This window comes from Aotus nancymaae, unplaced genomic scaffold, assembly GCF_030222135.1.
Source record: "Aotus nancymaae isolate 86718 unplaced genomic scaffold, 86718_ANA_hifiasm-v0.15.2.pri h1tg000049l, whole genome shotgun sequence".
Lineage (NCBI taxonomy): Eukaryota > Metazoa > Chordata > Mammalia > Primates > Aotidae > Aotus > Aotus nancymaae.
The window spans coordinates 29,452,214-29,472,167 of NW_026988463.1; the positions used below are offsets into that span (position 1 = coordinate 29,452,214).

Consider the following 19,954-nt stretch of genomic DNA (forward strand, 5'->3'; position numbering starts at 1 on the left):
AAACCCTATGAATATAATGAATGTGAAAAAATGCTTCTCTAGGAAATCTCTCCTCACTTTACAGCAGAATCCACACAGGAGAGAAACCTATAAATGTAAGGTATGTCGGAAATGCTTTTCTAGGAATTCAGACCTCATAATACATCAGAACTCACACAAGTGAGAAACCCTATGAATGTAAGGAATGTAGAAAAAGCTTCTATCATAAGTCATATTTTATAGTACATCAGAGAATTCACACAGGGGAGAAACTTTACAAATGTAATCAATGTGGAAAAACTTCATAAGCAACTCTGACCTCACAGTACGTCGTAAAACACACAGGTGAGAAACCTTATGAATGTAATGAATGTGGGAAATCTTTCTCTAGGAGTTTGTATCTTATAATACATCAGAGAACTCACACAGGTGAGAAACCCTATGAATCTAAGGTGTGTAGCAAAAGGTTTTGCCACAAGTCTAATGTCACTCAGTATCAGAAGACTCACATAGGGGGCAAATGCTATAAATGTATTCCATGTGGGAAAACTTTTAGTTGTACCTCAGGCCTAAAAGTACATCAGAGAACACATACAAAGGAGAAACTCTATGAATGTACTGAGTGTGGGGAATCCTTTTCTCAGAAATCAGTCCTCCAAGTACATCAGAGAATACACACGGGAAAAACCTTATAAATGTAATGAATGTGGAAAAACCTTCTACAATAAGTCAGACTTAGCCAAACATCAGAGAACACACACAGGTGAAGAATCCCAGTTCTTCTCTAGGAATTCATACATTACACCAGAGAATGCATACAGGACAGAAATCTTGCGTGTGTAAAAAATGTGGGAAAACCTTCTACCATAAGTCAGACTATACACTACATAAGAGAACACACAGAGGGGAGAAATCTTTTTACTGTAATGAATGTGGGAAAATCTTTATTTGCAACTCAGTCCTCAGCTCACATCAGAGAACACACATAGGGGAGAAACCCTATGGATGTAATCAGTGTGGGAAGTCCTTCTCTGAGAAATCAGTCCTTACCGTACATCAGAGAATACACACAGGGGAAAAACCTTATGAATGTAATGAATGCGGATGTCCTTCTATCATAAGTCAGATCTCACTAAACATCGGAGAACACACACAGGGGAGAAACCCTATGAATCTAATCAGCATGGGAAAAGCTTCAGTTACAACTCAGGCCTCAAAGTACATCAGAGAAGATATACAAGGGAGAAACCGTCTTGAGAAATCAGCTTTCATCACATCTGTGGATACACATGGGAAAAATCTAATAAATGTAGAAATGAGAGAAATCTTTCTCAGGCAATTCATACCTCAAAATACTTAGGAGAAATCAAATAGGACATGACTCCTGTGAACGTAAAGAATTTTTCAAATCTTTTACCGTGAGTCATCTTCCCAAGTAAATAAGAGAATAGACATAGGGGAAATTCCTATTAATGTGATGAATGCTTGAAAATCTGCTGTAAGAGACAACCACAAAGTGACTGAATACACGTAGAAGAAACTCTACTAATGCATGTAGGAATATGGGGAAATATTTTAATTTAGAATTTATTAAGGAACTTAGGAGATGATCTGGTGACTCACATGGATATATGAAAATATTCTTTCAGAGAATGACCATTAATAAAAATCAGATAAACCACATTTAGGAAAAACTGTCAACATTCTATATATATTTTTTTTTTGGAGAACTTTATGCATAAGTTTTACTCATTGTATATTAAAGAAATAATAGGGAAGATACTCAAAGAATGCAGCAAATATAGTTGAGCCTGTATCAAGAAATGCTATTTTACTGAGCAAGATAATTCATATTGAGTTAAAGTCATAACATATTTTGAATGTGAAGGCATTAACAAAAATTTGCACTTTTGATATCTAAAGATTGTGTTAAAGGAAATGTGTCAATTTAGGAAATAAGGGATAGAAATTTTCTTCTAGATATAATGTTATACTGAAAGTTGTTTTTAAAAAAGTCATGTTTTGTTCTGATCCCAAATTTTTAAATAAAAATAGAACTGTAAATAGAATTCTATACAAATATTAACTGTAGAGTATGAAGATTTTTATAAAGCACAATAAAATTAATTGAATAACCTTTTCAGTTTCTAATTCCACTTTTGTGGAAAGAGTGTTACCCTATGGCCCTTCCTATCATGAGCATCTCCTGTCCTTGATTAGTCAGCCCTCTAACTATACTGTTGCCTCTGTACTTTCTTCCTAATGGACCTACCCCTAGAGGAGCTCAGGATAGATCACCCTCTTACCAGAACATACACTGGGACCAGTCAGAGGCAGTGGGATATACCGTGGCCTTGAGGCTGCATCTGCCTCCTCTTCCTAGGTGCAGGGACTGAAAACTACATTAAGTGGATGTGAAAATCTAATGCTGCCACTGATATGGCAGGAGGCAGAACTCAGGCAGTAATGCTTGCTTGCTCACCAGCTGCTCACCTGTTGTGCAGCATGGTTCCTAAAAAGTACAAAGCTAGAGGACCACCTAGAATCCTTTAGCCCATGTGACCTTGGTCTCCGATTCAGATTCACAGGAAGGTCAGTATAGCTTACTTTCTTGAATCCAAGCCTATTGACTCAATTATAGTGCACCCTTTTAGGTGGGCTGGTGTAGTTTTAGTGAAATACTTCATAATATAACCATCAGTGTACTTATTGCAGCTTGGAAGTAAAGTATTACAAAAGTAGTTGAAGCAGCTGCATACCATTCCTGAACCCCTTTAACTTCTATAACCTTTACCAACTTTAAGCCCTATTCTAAACTTGGTTTTTATCTATACCATATGTCATTACTTTTATTCTTTTTTTCCATATATACACATACACTATTATGGATGTACAATAACATATTTTATTGTTTTGCAAGTATTTGCAAAAGTTGAAGTTCTTCAGCTTTTGTCTCCAATTGCCTTGTTTTGACATTTTTACCTGCTGATATGTTTAGCTTTACTTATTTTAATAAAGTATAATAACTGACTTTGTGTAACTATAAAATATTGCCCATTTTCCTGTTTAGGAAATTTCAAAATTTTGTCTCACTATTAAAACAATATTGATAATTTTTATAAATCAATTTAGGCATAATTTAAATGTGGCAAAATATACCTTGTTTAAGTAGCCAATTTCATGAGTGATATGGCTTGGCTCTGTTTCCCCACCCAAAGCTCATCTTGAATTGTAATCCCTATGTGTTGAAGGAAGCACCTGGGGAGAGGTGATTGGATCACAGGGGTGGTTCCCCCTATGTTCAATAATCTGCACTGACAGACATTCCTCCTTCCTTACTCCTTTTATTTCCTCTTTTACTATTCTGAATGTGTCATATATGATTGTTTTCTACTTACTAATATATCCATGGTCTTAATTAATGGGTGTTTGAAAATACATTTTCTGTTATTTCTGTTTATTCTCACAAATGATTTCCATAGGTTTTGGTTTGAAACTCATATTTTATTTAACTCTAAGTAAGAGTATTAATGCCCTAAACTGAGAACGCTTATTCTTGAGAGGAATTATTTTTCTTTCCTTAAAGCAAGCTACCAACCTGAGGTGACAGCTTAGAGTCTGGATCTCCTAGTGTGGGATTATAGGGGAATAAGGGTACAAGAAAGCCCTCTATCCCTACAGCAGGAACGTAGGACTATACTGGGCCCAGGATCCTCTACTGATACAAAAGCAGAGGTCTGGTAACACTGAGGAAAAAGTAGGTACAGATGTCTCTCAGGCTCTGCAGGGAATTATTTCCAGAACTTCCCTCAGATAGAGAAATCCACAGATGATCAAGTTGCACAGTTGGCCCTGACACACCTGCAGACATGGAGGGCTGACTCTACACTATGAAAGCCCCATGCTGAGGCCCAGCCACATAGGGCCTGCCTATGACTAAGGCTGGGTTAGAACAACAGAGAACACCGCTGTCCCCACCACGAGCATGGCATAGAGTAACAGAGCAGCAGCCTACTGCTGGCAGAGGGGCAAGAATAGGGACACCAAGGCTTAGAGGCACAGCTAACAACTGTCACAGAGAAGCACAGGGAAAATTCTAACGCAAAATATCTAAGAACTACAGAATAACAAACATATTCAAGCAACTGGAGACCCACGGAAAAAAGATGAAAAACATCATGACAGATTTGAAAAGCAAGAGAGCAATAAAAAAAATATATTGGCCAGGCGTGGTGGCTCACGCCTGTAATCCCAGCTCTTTGGGAGGCCGAGGCAGGTGGATCACAAGGTCAAGAGATCAAGGCCATCCTGGCCAACATGGTGAAACTCCATCTCTACTAAAAAATACAAAAATTAGGTGGGCGTGGTGGCGTGCGCCTGTAGTCCCAGCTACTTGGGAAGCTGAGGCAGGAGAATCACTTGAACCTGGGAGGTGGAGGATGCAGTGAGCCAGGATTGTGCCACTGCACTCCAGCCTGGCAACAGAGTGAGACTCCGTCTCAGAAAAAAAGAAAAGAGAAAAATACCACGCATACACAAAAGGCAAAACCTATAAATATCATAGACAAACAGCTAAAAATGAAGGATAAAAAGAAAATCTTGGCTGGGCATGGTGGCTCATGCCTACAATCCCAGCACTTTGGGAGGCTGAGGTGGGCAGATCACCTGAGGTCAGGAGTTCAAGACTAGCGTGGCGAACATGGCCAACATGGCCAACATGGCAAAACACCGTCTCAAAAAAAAAGAAAAGAAAAAGAAAAGAAGTGAGGACAGAATGGAACTATATTAAATCTTAAATCTTATATTGTTATAACATTCTAAGTTTATATGTGAAATAGAATAATATAAACTTGAAAGGAGACTGTGATAAATTGGTAAAGCTTATTGTGTAGCATGGGTCAACCACTTAAAACAAAAATTAATAAAGAAGTACAGGCTGAGTATCCCTTACCTGAAATGCTTGGGACCAGAAGTATTTTTGGATTCTGGGTTTCTTTGGATTTTTAATTTTTTCAGATTTTGGAATATTTGTTTATTGGCCCTTTGAGGGAGTACTTGTGTAAGGGAATCGAGGTGATGTAGTTTAGATTCATGTCCCTGTCCAAATCTCCTGTTAGATTGTAATCCCCAATGTTGGGGGTGGGCTTGACGGGAGTGATTGGATGATGGTGGCAGATTTCCCCCTTGGTGCTGTTCTTGTGACAGAGGTCACAAGAAATATAGTTGTCTAAATGTGCATGGCACCTCCCACCTCTCTCTCTTCTTCCTGCTACTACATAAGATATGCCTGTTCCCTTTCACCTTCCACCATGAGTATTTCCTGAGGCCTCCCAGTCATGCTTCCTGTACAGCCAGCAGAACTGTGAGCCAATTAACCTCTTTTTTCTTTATAAATTACCCAGTCTCACGTAGTTCTTTATAACAATGTGATAATGGATTAAGATACTATGCATGCATAGAAAGATACATGTCAGCTAAAAGAGGTTGGGAGAGTCCTTTTTCCCTTAGGGACACTGAATAAACTATGTGTTATGCCCCTACACTTTGTGCCCCATCACATAAGATGTGGAACTTTCCACTTGTGGTGTCATGTTGGCACTCAAAAACTTCTGGGTTTTCGAGCATTTCAAATATCAGATTTTCAAATTAAGGATGTCCAACCTGCATTACTAATAAGAATTCAGTGGAGATAAAACAAAATAAAAATTACCAATCCAAAAGAGAGAAGAAGAGGAAAAAAGGAAAAAGACCAAACGAGGAAAGAGGAAACACTTTAGCAAAATAATAAATGTGAATCCAAACATTAAAAAATTATATTAAATACAAGCAGTTGAAGTATCATAATTAAAATGAAGTAAGGATGGGCGTGGTGGCTAATGCCTGTAATCCTAGCACGAGGTCTAGGTGACAGATCACTTGAGGTCAGGAGTTCAAGACCAGCGGCCTGGCCAACATAGTGAAACCCTGTCTCACTAAAAGTACAAAAATTAGCTTGAAATCACTTGAACCCGGGAGGCAGAAGTTGCAATGAGCCAAGATTGTGCCACTGCACGCCAGCCTGGGCAATACAGTGAAACTTCATCTCAAGGAAAAAAAAAAAAAGTTTTCACATAAGATATAAAAGCAACACCCACCCAACCACATGCTGTCTTAAGAAATTCATGGTTGGGCACAGTGGCTCACATCTGTAATTCCAGCACTTTAGGAGGCCAAGGCAGGCAGATCACAAGGTCAAGGGTTCAAGACCAGCCTGGCCAACATGGTGAAACACCGTCTCTACTAAAATACAAAAAATTAGCTGGGCATGGTGGCGCATGCCTGTAATCCCAGCTACTCAGGAGGCTGAGGCAGAATTGCCTGAATCCAGGAGACGGAGGTTGCGGTAAGCCGAGATCGCACCATTGCACTCAAGCCTGGGTAACAAGAGCAAAACTCCTTCTCAAAAAAAAAAAATTAGCTGGGCATGGTGGTACACACCTGTAATCCCAGCAACTCAGAAGGCTGAGGCAGGATAATCACTTGAATCTAGGAGGTGGAGGCTGCAGTGAGCCAAGATCGCACCATTGCACTCCAGCTTGGGTGACAGAGCAAGACTCTATCTCCAGAAAAAAAAAAAAAAAAAAAAAAAAAAAAAACACAAGAAATTCACTTTAAATATAAACAGATTAAAAGTATGGAAAAAGGTAAATAAAATGAAAAGACAACTGGAATAGCTAAGTTAATATCAAAGTAGAATTTAGAACAAGAGTATTACTAGGTATAAAGAGACATTACATAATTATCAAGTGGTTAATTCATGAAGTGAACATAAGGATCCTAGCATATATACACTTAATAATGCTTCAGAATTAATAAGGCAAAAACCAAAAGAATCAAAAGGAGAAATTAAATCCAAAATTGCAACTGAAGACTTCACTGTTGTGTGTTACTGACACAGTAAGAAAGTTTTTGAGTGTTAGACTTTGACCTCCTTTTCCCATTAGCCCTATGATTTTTTTTTCCTTTTTCTGAGATAGAGTCTCACTCTGTCACCAGGCTGGAGTGCAGTGGTGCGATCTTGGCTCACTGCAATCTCCACCTCTCGGGTTCAAGTGACTCTCCTGCCTCAGACTCCCAAGTAGCTGGGACTACAGGTGTGTGCCACCACACCCAGCTAATTTTTGTATTTTTAGTAGAGACAGGGTTTCATCATGTTGGCCAAGATGGTCCCAATCTCTTGACTGCATCATCTGCCCATCTCGGCCTCCCAAAGTGCTGGGATTACAGGCATGAGCCACCACGCCCAGCCAGCCCTGTGATTTTTATTGTACTAACAAAAGATCAGTGATTTTTAAAAATGTATACACTGCATTTTAACAGAATTCACTTTATAAGAATACTATCATTCTTCCCACTTTTTAGCCTTCCCTTAATTAAACTGAATACAGTCTATAATGCCCAGGTTTTCAATAACACATTCTCATCTGTCACCTAATCCTACGTTTGCTTTAGAATTAGTTCCTCAAGTAAATTCAGAGCTTACTACCAATCTTTTTACCATGCTTTTTGTGTCACCTCTTGGTTATCTAATATTCATCCTCTAATAAAAAGTCTTAGGGAACCAAGGGCCCAGAATTCTTGATTATTCAAAGAAAGATTTCCTCTTTTTTGTTAAAGGATCACTCTTTAACCTGGTAAAAAGTTCTTAATTTGACCCACCCTAAGAATTTTGTAGCAATTGCTCTACTGACTTATCACAGTTTTTTTGTTTGTTTTTGAGACAAAGTTTCACTCTTGTTGCTCAGGCTGGAGTGCAATCTCAGGCCCAATCTTTGCTCACCACAACCTCCACCTCCCGAGTTCAAGTGATTCTCCTGCCTCAGCCTCCTGAGTAGCTGGGATTACAGACATGCACCACCATGCCCGGCTAATTTTGTAGTTTTAGTAGAGACGGGGTTTCTCCATGTTGGTCAGACTGGTCTCGATCTCCCAACCTCAGGTGATCCTCCTCAGCCACCCAAAGTACTGAGATTACAGCCATAAGCCACCAAGCCCCGCCCCTTTTTGCAGTTTTGTATTGCAAATTTTGTTAATAGAAAAGCCTGAGATCAGCTGGACTTTTTTCTTATATTAACTGGCTGTGAAAATGATTCTTTATCTTTGAAATCTAGCAACTTTACTAGGAATATATTTCAGGTGATTATAAAATATCCAGGTTTACATGACAAATAAGCATTTACATGACAAATAAGCAGCTACTTCAGGGCAAGTCTAGGTGGAAGATATTTATTTGGAAATTATCAGCTTATGGCAGTAGTTAACCATTTTTAAGTTTAGTATTTAAAGCTGAGGGATTAGATTACCTCTCTTCTGGGGTAGGACTGGAGGGTGTCCCCTGGGTCATCGCCTTTCCGAGGTCACAAAAGTAAGACTAAGCAAACAAGAAGAAAAAGCAGTTTGGGGATGAGTGGAAACAAAGTATCCTGCAGCCAAGTGAAGACAGTGTTTCCAGGAGAAGTGAGCTTTCTGAAGATGTGTGAAGCTAGCCTCTTCTCTGTCTCTATCTACAGATCATCCAGAAGCAATAAGGAAAAAGAGCAACACAAACTTTATCTTATGACAATAGAGGATATCTGAAACCCCAAATCAATATAAGTGGAAATGCTGCCAGAATCACCAAAAAATTAAGGAGGGCCATATGTAACAGCAGATGAAAAGAAACAGCATTTCTGGTGCTTGAAGGAACTGGTAAAATACTTTAGAGAGAAAAAGTACATACTTTGAGGTTCAAAGCCTAAATCTCTTTTGGAATGACAGTACTGTGCACAAGACAGCTAGAGCTCCTTTGAATGCAGTTTGGTTCTGTGAAGCTAATGTAGGGTTAAGTATGGAAACAGACGAACAAGTCATATTTTTTAGTGACACTCTGACAATGCAAGAAATGAGACTTTCCATTTCAGAAAAAAGTTACAGACACCTGTATGTGGGAAAAGAAACATGCTATCTTAGCTTGTTTTTCTACAAACAATTTGAAGTAAAAATTTACTCAATAACCCATTGGTCAGGATGGGCAGTCCTACTGCAGAAGTGAGGAAACGGAGTAAGGCTTGTTAGGACAAAGAGAAAGTACAAGAGGGTGATTATCTGGTTAGCAGTAGCTCTGCAGTAAGCACATCCGATTTCTCAGTCTAGCAGGACATCTTCAGAGAGGCTTTATATGTGCCACCATGTCTCAGAACAGCCTTTCGGAAAGGTGGAAGGGAATATGATGTATTTGCTGTCTTCTTATTTCTCTCTCTCATTAGAGAGTCTTCTGTAGAGTTTTAACTCCCTTACATTGCTGAATTGCATCACCCAGCCTCTCTCTAAGCAGATGGTGGAGAAGGCAGAGCTTCCATGGGGCTGGTCCAGCCACTTGGGCACTTCAGTGTCTCTGTTAAGTCAGCACAACACATGGTGCTCCTCAGTCTGCAACTGCAGCAGTGCCAACCCCAGAGACCTGACTTCATGACTAACAGAACAAGCCATTACTAAGGCTACTCTGGCAAGAAAGGAGTGACAGTCCGGGTTGATGCATAAATGGAGTTTGGTGTATGTGCAAAACACTTGTTCATAAGGAACTCTCTTGTTAGGTTAAGACACGGCTCTGTTCCCTTTACCAAGTAAAACTGATGCAGTGTCCTTTGAAGCTCATGTCCTTTCAATCTGAGTTCTAAAGAAACCAACATAAAATGCCCCATAAAACTATTGTAAGAATAAAGGGGTAAAAAGATTAGGAGAAAAAAGTAGTAGGTGATGAAATGTCACCTGATCAACATGGACATAAAGTAGATAAATAATTGGACCAAATATTAAACCATGAATTTCAAAAAGGACTAATTGAATTGATTTCCTGCGTGATATAAGAGTTCAAGAAGGATGTTAGCTGGGCGCGGTGGCTCATGCCTGTAATCCCAGCACTTTGGGAGGCCAAAGCAGGTGGATCACAAGCTCAAGAGATTGAGACCATCCTGGCCAACAGGGTGAAACCCAGTCTCTACTAAAAATACAAGAAATATTAGCTGGGCATGGTGGCATGCACCTGTAGTCCCAGCTACTCGGGAGGCTGAGACAGGAGAATTGCTTGAACCCAGGAGGCAGAACTTGCAGTGACCCAAGATCTCGCCACTGCACTCCAGGCTGGCAAGACAAGATTCTGTAAAAAAAAAAAAAAAAAAAGGCCTGGCGTGGTGGCTTATGCCTGTAATTCCAACACTTTGGGAGGCCAAGGTGGGTGAATCATGAGGTCAGGAGTTCGAGTCCAGCCTGGCCAACAGAGTGAAACCCTGTCTCTACTAAAAATACAAAAAATTAGCTGGGTGTAGTGGCGAGCGCCTGTAATCCCAGCTACTCGGGAGGCTGAGGGAGGAGAATTGCTTGAACCGAAGAGGCGGAGGTTGCAGTGAGCTGAGATCACACCACTGCACTCCAGCCCTGGCAACAAAGTGAGACTCTGTCTCAAAAAAAAAAAAAAAGAAATTTTTAAAAATTCTGGCCAGTCATGGTTGCTCATGCCTGTAATCCCAGCACTTTGGGAGGCCAAGGCGACTGAGAGGTCAGGAGCTCAACACAAGTCTGGCCAACATGGCAAAACCCCATCTCTACTAAAAAGACAAAAATTAGCTGGGCACGGTGGCAGGTGCCTGTAATTCCAGCTACCTGGGAGGCTGAGGCAGAAGAATCGCTTGAACCTGGGAGGCAGAGGTTGCAGTGAGCTGAGATTATGCCATTGTACTCCAGCCTGGGAGACAGAGCAAGACTCCATCTCAAAAAAAGAAAAAAAAATCTAACTACAATAGCATCAAAAGAACAAAATACTTAGGAATAGATTTAACCAAGGAGGTCCAGAACTTATACACTGAAAACCACAAAACTTTGCTGAAAGAAATTAAAGACCCCAATAAAGGGAAAGATATTCCTTGTTCATGAATAGAATGCTTAATATAATTAAGAAGTCAATACTTCCCAAAGCATTCTACAGATTCAATACAAAATCCGATTACCCTTTTTGCAAAAATGGACATGACTGTCAAACTCCTGGAATTGCCAGAGACCCTGAAGAGCTAAAACAATCTTGACAAAAATAAACAAATCAGGACTCACACTTCCTGGGTTCAAAACTGCTATGAAGCTACAGCAAAAATGGACATATAGATCAACTGAACAGAATTAAGAGTCCAAAAAGAAATGCATACTTCTACATTCAACTGATTCTCAACAGGGGTGCCAAGATCATACATGAGAGAAAGAATAATCTTTTCAAAATTGGTGTTGGGACAACTGGATATCCATAGGCAAACAAATGTGAAGTTGGATCACTTCCTCACACTATAAACAAAAATTAATTCAAAATAGATCAAAGTCCTAAATGTAAGCACTAAAACCGTAACACTCTTAGGAGAAAATATAGAAGTAAACCTTTATGATCTTAGGTTTGACAATGGATTCTTAGATATGACATCAAAAGTATGTGCAACAAAAGAAAATGTATATTCACCAGACTTCATCAACATTAAAACCTTTTATGAATTAAAGGATACTACCAAGAAAATGAAAAGATAACTCAGAATGAAATATTTGAAAATCATATTATCTAATAAGGGTCTAGTATACAGAAAATACTCTTAGAATAAACCTAATTTAAAAATAGACAAAGGACTTGAATAGACATTTCTGCAAAAGAGATATACAAATGGCCAAGAAGCACAGGAAAAGGTGTTCAAGTATGTTAGTCACTAGGAAAAAGCAAATCAAAACCACAATGAGAAACCACTTCACACACACTAGAATGGCTACAATTTTAAAAAGTAATAACAAGTGTTGCCAAGGATGGGGAGAAACTGTAATCCTCAAACACTGTTGGTGGAAATGTAAAATTACACAGTGCTGTGAAAAAGTTTGGTGATTCCTCAGTAAAAGACAAAATATTTGACGCCGCAATTTTACTTCTAGGTAGATACCCACGAGACTGAAAACAGGTGTTCAAACAAAAACTTATATACAGATATTCATAGATCTACTATTCACAATAGTCATTAGGTATAAACAACCCAAACATCCATCAGCTGATGCATAAACAAACTGAGGCACATCCATGTAAGAGATTATTTAGCAATAAAAAGGAATGAGGTCTGATACATGCCGCAATACAGATGAACTTTGAAAACATTATACTAAGTGAAAGACAGACACATAAAACACATGTAGGTACAGTGACTCATTCCTATAATCCCACCACTTTGGGAGGCCAAGGTGGGAGGATTGCTTGTGCCTAGGAGTTCAAGGCTACGGTGAGCTATGATTGAGCCATTACACTCCAGTCTGCCCTATCTCTATTAAAAAAAAAAAACGAAAACAAAAAACAAGCGGCCGGTTGCGGTGGCTCACACCTGTAATCCCAGCACTTTGGGAGGCCGAGGCGGGTGGATCATGAGGTCAAGAGATCGAGACCATCCTGGCCAACATGGTGAAACCCTGTCTCTACTAAAAATACAAAAATTAGACGGGCATGGTGGCGCATGCCTGTGGGCCCAGCTACTCGGGAGGCTGAGGCGGAAGAATCGCTTGAACCCAGGAGGCGGAGGTTTCAGTGAGCCGAGATTGCGCCATTGCACTCCAGCCTGGCAACAGAGCAAGACTCCATCTCAAAAAAAAACAAAAAAAAAAACAAGCAAAGCACATAGTTTATCATTACATTTATACGAAATACCCAGAATAGGCAAGTCCATGGAGACAAAAATATATTACTGGTTGTGAAGGACTGCACTCAGGGGTGAATGGAAAGTGACTGTAACAGGCATAGATTTCCTTTAGGAATGATGAAATGTTCTGGAACTACATAGTGATGACAGTTATGCAACATTGTGACTATGCTAAATGCCATTGAATTGTGCACATTAAATTGTTAATTTTATGTTAAATATATTCTAAAACAAATTTATCATTAGTGATATTTAGAGACCAAATTACAATACATGGTAGGGAATAATCTATTCTGCATGAAGCATGAGTTGAAAATTTGATTAAGTGCAAAAACATTTGCCAGAAAATAATCTCTTAATTGAATATTCTATAGATTGAGCAAGACTAAGAATTTTGGAAAGTTATTTTAAATGGAAACAGTCCATTTATTCTCTATAAGTTTTAACCAGAAAAAAAAAAAACAAGACTATCTGAAAGCCATTTACATGGGCTCTAGTAATGTGGTCCTTGAAAAGCTTCATTAACTCAGTATTGCTTAGTATCTTGCTTTTTGCTTTCACTGAAGAATTACAGGTATTTATTTCATGGTTGCCACCAGAAGGCTGTCCATCATCGTATAAAGAGCAAAAAAAAAAAAAAATTTTTTTCAGCTTTCAGTATCAGACTTTACATACGTACCAAAAGGAACCAGGTAGCTTCATTCTCATCAGCAGTGAAAGCCATGTAACAGATCATCTCTCTTTGCCATAGCTACCAGAAAGGTCAGAAGTATTTGCAACTCAAATGTGATAACTGTCTAACTCCAGATGACGTGTGTATATATATATACATCTATACACACAGATACAGATATCTGTGTATGTGTATATATGTATATATACACACACATAATACACATATATATGTAACATATATATGCCAACTTTGCCCTACTGATCTGCTATTCCAGTGCTATTGGCCTATAGACCTGAAAACTAGCATCATCACCTGCAATCTTGTTCAAAAGGGAAATTCTCGGCTGGGCGCAGTGGCTCACGTCAGTAATGCCAGCACTTTGGGAGGCCGAGACAGGAGGATCATGAGGTTAGAAGATCAAGACCATCCTGGCCAACATGGTGAAACGCTGTCTCTACTAAAAAAATACAAAACTTAGCTGGGTGTGGTAGTGCACACCTGCAATCTCAGCTACTTGGGAGGCGGAGGCAGGAGAATCACTTGAACCTGGGAGGCAGAGATTGCAGTGAGCCAAGATCGCATGACTGCACTCCAGCCTGGCGACAGGGTGAGACTCAGTCTCAAAAAAAGAGGAGGAAAATTCTCAGGCCCTGTTCTGTTTTGACAAACTTTCCAAATTACTTTTATGTACACTAAAAGTTTGAGAATCATTGTGTTACCCTGTTTCTTCGAAGTTAATTGTACGTATTTTGACTTTCCCATTTTAAGTATAAGGGTCATCCTGCTAAGACCCACTGTAAAACAAAGTACAGAATTACTTCATCAACTCACGTAAGATTTCTTCATTTTCTGCTGATCCTGGAAAAATGTAGAAATCTCTGAAGGTTTACCTAAGATTTAAAAAAAGAAATGAAGTCACTAGAGATATGAAATGCTTTGCCACTTCGGATTTGCCTACTTACAAAACCACAAACATCACCTGGGTAAAATGTCTGTGAGAGAACATCCCTTTCAACCTGGAGAAGAGGCAGGAAGAAACCCATTAAGATGCACCCATGTGTCCACTGGTGACAGTGAAATGATCACATCGAGCTTGGATGTGTCTTTTTTTTTTTTTTTTAACTGAGTGGATGTAACTGTTTTTGACTGATGTTTTAAAACATGTACCACTTTGTGTTCTCAAAGAAATAAAACAATTATAACAAAAATGGTTAAACAAATCACAACACACTAAATGAAGTAAAGCTAAGTAAGCCTTCATCAGAAGTTTCATCAAACATGGATTTTTTTCCCTTGTTTTACTCCTTGAGTTAAAAGAACTCACCCAAAACTATGAAAAAAAAGATTAGAAACACTTTAAAATAAGGTCACTTAAACTGTTTTTCTACAGTATATGTAGTTTCTCAAAAGCCTGCCTTTTAAAGATGTCTGATCAGTACTGGCCTGGGTGTCAGGAGACTCAAGTCTACTCTCGGCTCTACCACTAACACAAAGCCAGGAAAATTCACTTACACTCTCAGGGTCAATTTTTCCCAACCTTGAACAAGACAAACAGAAAACCTGTCTTGTACTACTGTCCTACAATGTCAGAAGAAGGGAATTTATCAGCATATCTTTACATGTCAGATTCATGGAGTACAAAGATCTTGGGACCTGGGAAGAGTGAATGGAAAAAAGAGTGGGGGCTATACTGGAACTGGTGGAGACAGAATTTACTCAGCTCTAGCTCTGAAACCACTTTCCCCACAGCATGTCTCCCAAATCCCCTCTATTTACTGCATGGCCTAACCCCTCCTTCATTCTTCTCAGCCCACTTTCCTACTCTCTTTTGAAATCTGGTGCAGACCTTCCCTGTGGCATGGCTTCTGGATGTGGCTACATCAACCAAATCTTACTCATTCTGAGCATTGTGTGCAAATCCAGTAAATCTGCTCCTTTCTGGGAGCTATTGCTTCTGCTCAGAAACTCACTCCGATTTGGAGTGGTTCTTTTTCATATGGATCTTCTTCTCAAGATGTCTTATTTCACAAGAGGTGCTTTGTTCCACGGAAGATAAGAAATGCACCTAAAGGACAAATTCATTTTAACTGGAATCCTCACTCAGCGCCACAGTTTAACTCTGAATATTTTCTGTACCACAGACTCTCAGATCAGACCTTCAATAAACGCAAACTAAGGCTATTGAGAACGGAGAACATAGACCAGTCTGGACTGAGCAGACCTAACTCGGGAACAATATGCCGTCTGTCCCAAGAGCTCCAAAGACATATCTGGAAATCCGAAAAACAGAACTACTACATGGTAAGAGTCAATCCTTCAAATTATTTCTCCACACTTTAAATTATTTCTGCTAACTGCTGTGCAGGAAGCAACGCCGGCTTTTATAAGCAGGAGAGTAATTCAGAACACGGCATTTGGAGAAAGAAACGTCTGAGTTCGTCCTCTGGTGTGTTTAGCTGCTAGCTGTGACTCTGGGCGCAACACTTTCCTCTTGGTCTCCTTTCCTTACTTGTTGGAGCGGGAGTTATACTGACCTGAGAACGAGGTTATAAGAATAAACTAGTAAGAAACGTGTTTCCACTAAAAGCAGTTGCTGTGACTGACTGTGGCCACTGCCATCCCTTTCTTGAATCCTCCGTACAACCCCCTGAGGTGGTATTAATTCTCTGGTTTCACAGACGAGTAAATCAACTCTCACCTGTTAATCTCTCTCAATGGACAATTCTTTCACACCCGTGCCGCCCGGAATCAAGGACCCCCCACCCCTCCCGCAGCCGCCTGGTCCACACTGCCCGCTCTGCCAGGGTTCGGACACTCAGACTCTGTAGTCTCCCGCGCCCGCGCCCGCGACCCCCGGTTCCAGCTCCCCGCGTTCCCCACGCCCTACCTCGGATCTCCGACCCCCGACCCCCAACCCCTCCCTCGACCTAGCCGCCCCCACCCCGCGGTCCCTCTGGGCTCACGCGCAGACGCCAGGGTTCCCACTGCCAGGAGCCCGCCGCCTCCCGCCCGCCCTGCCACCCGCTGCCCAAGCAGCGCAGCACTTCCCATCCCTGAAGATCGCCCGTCGCTCCCAATCCGCGCCGTACCAGAGCGGCGGATAGACCTGAAGACTCCGCGTCTGTCTCCAACTTTAAGCCGAAGAATCTTCCCAGAGGGAACGCCTACGCCGATTGCACCTGCGCAGAAGGTTGGGGGTTGGGAAACCTGTCTCCTGAGCATAAGCGCTGAGCCCACGAACGTGAGACTCCATTTCCCAGAAGCCTGCTCGCCCACGACCTTAGGGAAAGTCGGAACGTTCCCAGCCTGAGTGCCGAAGGAAGCAAAGATGTAGATCAACGTGAAAAAAGAAAGTTAAAGACTAGAAAATTAAAATATTAATAATAAAATTAAAAGTACCTAAAAGTAAACAATAAAAGAAATAATTATTTGGGTGATAGGTACACTAGAAGCCCAAACCCCACCATTTTGCAATATATTTATGCAACAAACTTGCACATGTACCCCCGAATAGAAACAAATGTTAGACCGGTCACCCACCACCACGTGGGCGTGGTGCCACGTGCCTATAATCCCAGCTACTCCGGAGGCTAAAGCAGAATCGCTTGAACCCGGGAGGCGGAGGTTGCAGTGAGCCGAGATTGCACCATTGCACTCCAGCCTGGGCAATAAGAGCGAAACTCAAAAAAAGGAGGGGGGGGCCGGCTCAGTGGGAGGCCAGTGCGGGTGGATCACGAGTTCAAGACCAGCCTGGCCAAGATGGTGAAACCTTGTTTATACTAAAAATACAAAAATTAGCCGAACGTGGTGGTGGGTGCCTGTAATCCCAGCTACTTGGGAGGCTGAAGCAGAGAATTACTTGAACCCGGAAGGCGGAGGTTGCAGTGAGCCGAGATGGCCCCACTACACTCCAGCCTGGACAACAGAGCGAGACTCCGTGTCAAAATATATACATATACAAAAAAAAAAAAAAAATGCAAAAATATAGCTGGGCGTGGTGGCACGTGCCTGTAGTCCCAAGTCCTCAAGAGTCTGAGGCTCGAGAATCGCTGGAACCTGGAAGGAGGAGGTTTCAGAGAGCGAAATCGTGCCTCTGTACTCCAGCCTGGACGACAGGGTGAGACTCCGTCTCAAATTTTAAAAAAAAGGAATATGTAAGGCACAGTTCTAACGTTTCTTTTTTTATTATTTTAATTTTTAAAATGTATTTATTTTTGAGATGGAATCTTGCTCTGTCGCCCCAGCTGGAGTGCAGTGGCACAAACTCGGCTCACTGCAGCCTCCGCCTCCCGAGTTCAAATGATTCTCCTGCCTCAGCCTCCTGAGCAGCTGGGATTACAGGTGCGTGGCACCATGCCTGGCTAATTTTTGTATTTTTAGTAGAGATAGGGTTTCACCTTGTTGGTCAAGTTGTTCTTGAACTCTTGACCTCAGGATTCGCCTGCCTCAGCCTCCCAAAATTCTGGGATTACAGGCATGAGTCACCGCGTCTGGCCACATTTCTTATAAATATTACATGTAAATTCTGTGGATATTTCTTTATTCTTTACAGTTCTCTTTATTTCTTACTAGTCCATCCTTCATTACTACAATCTGCTGTTATAATTACTAATTCTTTATCTTAAAATCCCTAAGCCCCAATTACTAATTACTAATGCATTGTTCTAACCATGATACAGAAATTGTACAAGGAGTGGTCTCAGGACACAGACATTTTAAGATGAATTTTGGCATTGGTTTGGCTGTGCCTTTCACTTTGAGTACAATGCTGATCTTGCCAATGGTAAGTTATGTTTAACCCACTGCATGCAGAGGCATCACAACTAATAAAGCTATGGTGTATGAGGTGCCAGCTGAAGCACATGGCTTGGGGGGTATGACAGTTAATTGCAGTAATGTGATGATAAGGACTGTGGTGTGGGAATCATTTGAATGTTCTTGAGCAATTGCAAACAGAAAATGACAAACTGGCATATGTCACCTCTCAGCTCAAATCATGGTTTGAGAACCAGCTAGCTTCCACAACAGACCTAGAAGAATCTCTTATTCTTTATTGCCATAAAGCTAATATTGCTAAAATCAAACACAAAATTTGATTGTGCAGAACTTCTGGTTCTGGCCAAGATGGAGTAGTCCTGCTCCTAACAGTTGTTCTCTCTTAGACTTAAAATACCCTAGATATAATATAGCAGACATGCATAGAAAGACTCTGAAAGGTAGAGGCTGGGCACAGTGGCTCCCAGCTGTAATTGCAGCACTTTGGGAGGCCAAGGACAGACTGCAAAACATGGCAAAACCCAGTCTCTACCAAAAAATACAAAAATTAGTCTGGCATGGTGGTGCATGCCTGTAGTCTAAGCTACTCGGGAGGCTGAGGTGGGAGGATGGCTTGTGCTCAGGAGGCAGAGGTTGCAGTGAGCCAAGATAACATCGCTGCACTCCAGCCTGGGTGATAGAGCCAGATCTTGTCTCAAAAAAAAAAAAAAAAAAAAAAAGACTGACAGGTAGAAGAAGGCAGTCTATCTGCCCAGGAAACTTAGGTCTTCAGCAATATGATGAGTTCCATGGGTTTTCTTATTCCCTCCCAAATATCATAGAGCACTGCAGAAGCCTCCAAAAGACAAAAAAAAAAAAAAAAAAAAAAAAAAAAAGGTGAGTGGTGGGGAGCCTAAAGAGCCTTTTCCTCTAGCCAAAGGACCAGAAAAAGCGTAGCCTAACAGAACCCACCCACTCTCCTGCCCTGTGAAAGCAGGTAGTAGTGCTCTGATTCCCCCACTAATCCTCCATTCCCTCCCTGGTAGGAGCAGGCAATGCTCCATATTCTCCTGTTGGGTGATATTGGCAACCCAAACAGGGAGCTGATCTTCTATCCCTACTTATCAAGAAGCAGAACGTTCTCCAGCTGACCTCCGGGAATAGTGTTAACAGGCTGATCTAGAAACTAATCTTCCATATCTCACATGGGGGAAGCAGGTAGTTTTGCTCCCCTTGCCAAGATAATGATAAAGGGGTACAGTGCCAGCTAAGTGTCCATCCTCACCTGGCTCAGTGAAACCAAACGAGATAGTACAAGTCAGTGCTCCACTTTCTTTCTACCCCTCAGGTCAGTAGGGCCCAGTGGGGAGCTAACCATATGTAGCCACCTTACCATCTGAAGAATTAGAGCCTACATGGCCACCTTGTCATCTGCAGCATGTGTTCATCATCAAGCCTTACTGCTTGTGCCATGTGGTACAGTACTTACTGCTTGAGCTGAACCTATGAAGTCACCTTGCCATCTGAAGAATTAGAACCTACATAACCACCTTACCATCTGTAGAATGCGGGCACCATCAAGGCTTACTGCTGGGCCCATCTGAACCATGGTTGGAGTGACTAAGAAGCAGTGCACTGGAATGTGGCACAGGGCAGCAAATGCTGAGGTCCTGTGGGTGCCTGCTGGACACCTGGTCCTAAAGGTCCTAGATTGGAGGGACAGCCTCAAAGATTTCTCAAATGCCTTCCCAGTCTTTCTCCCACCACTTTGATGACTAGCACCTGGCTTCTTTCCATCAGTACCAGTCTTCTTAGCAAATGGTCA

General features: G+C 41.2%; 1 long non-coding RNA gene across 1 annotated transcript; it reads right to left on the reverse strand.

Moving 5' to 3' along the window:
* Positions 1-8,331: 8,331 nt before the first annotated feature.
* Positions 8,332-16,583, reverse strand: LOC135269050 (uncharacterized). The gene is made up of 3 exons (XR_010337399.1): positions 16,464-16,583; positions 14,206-14,264; positions 8,332-8,389 (listed from the first exon to the last, which is right to left on the reverse strand). It is a non-coding gene; the product is annotated as an uncharacterized LOC135269050 (long non-coding RNA).
* Positions 16,584-19,954: the final 3,371 nt, after the last annotated feature.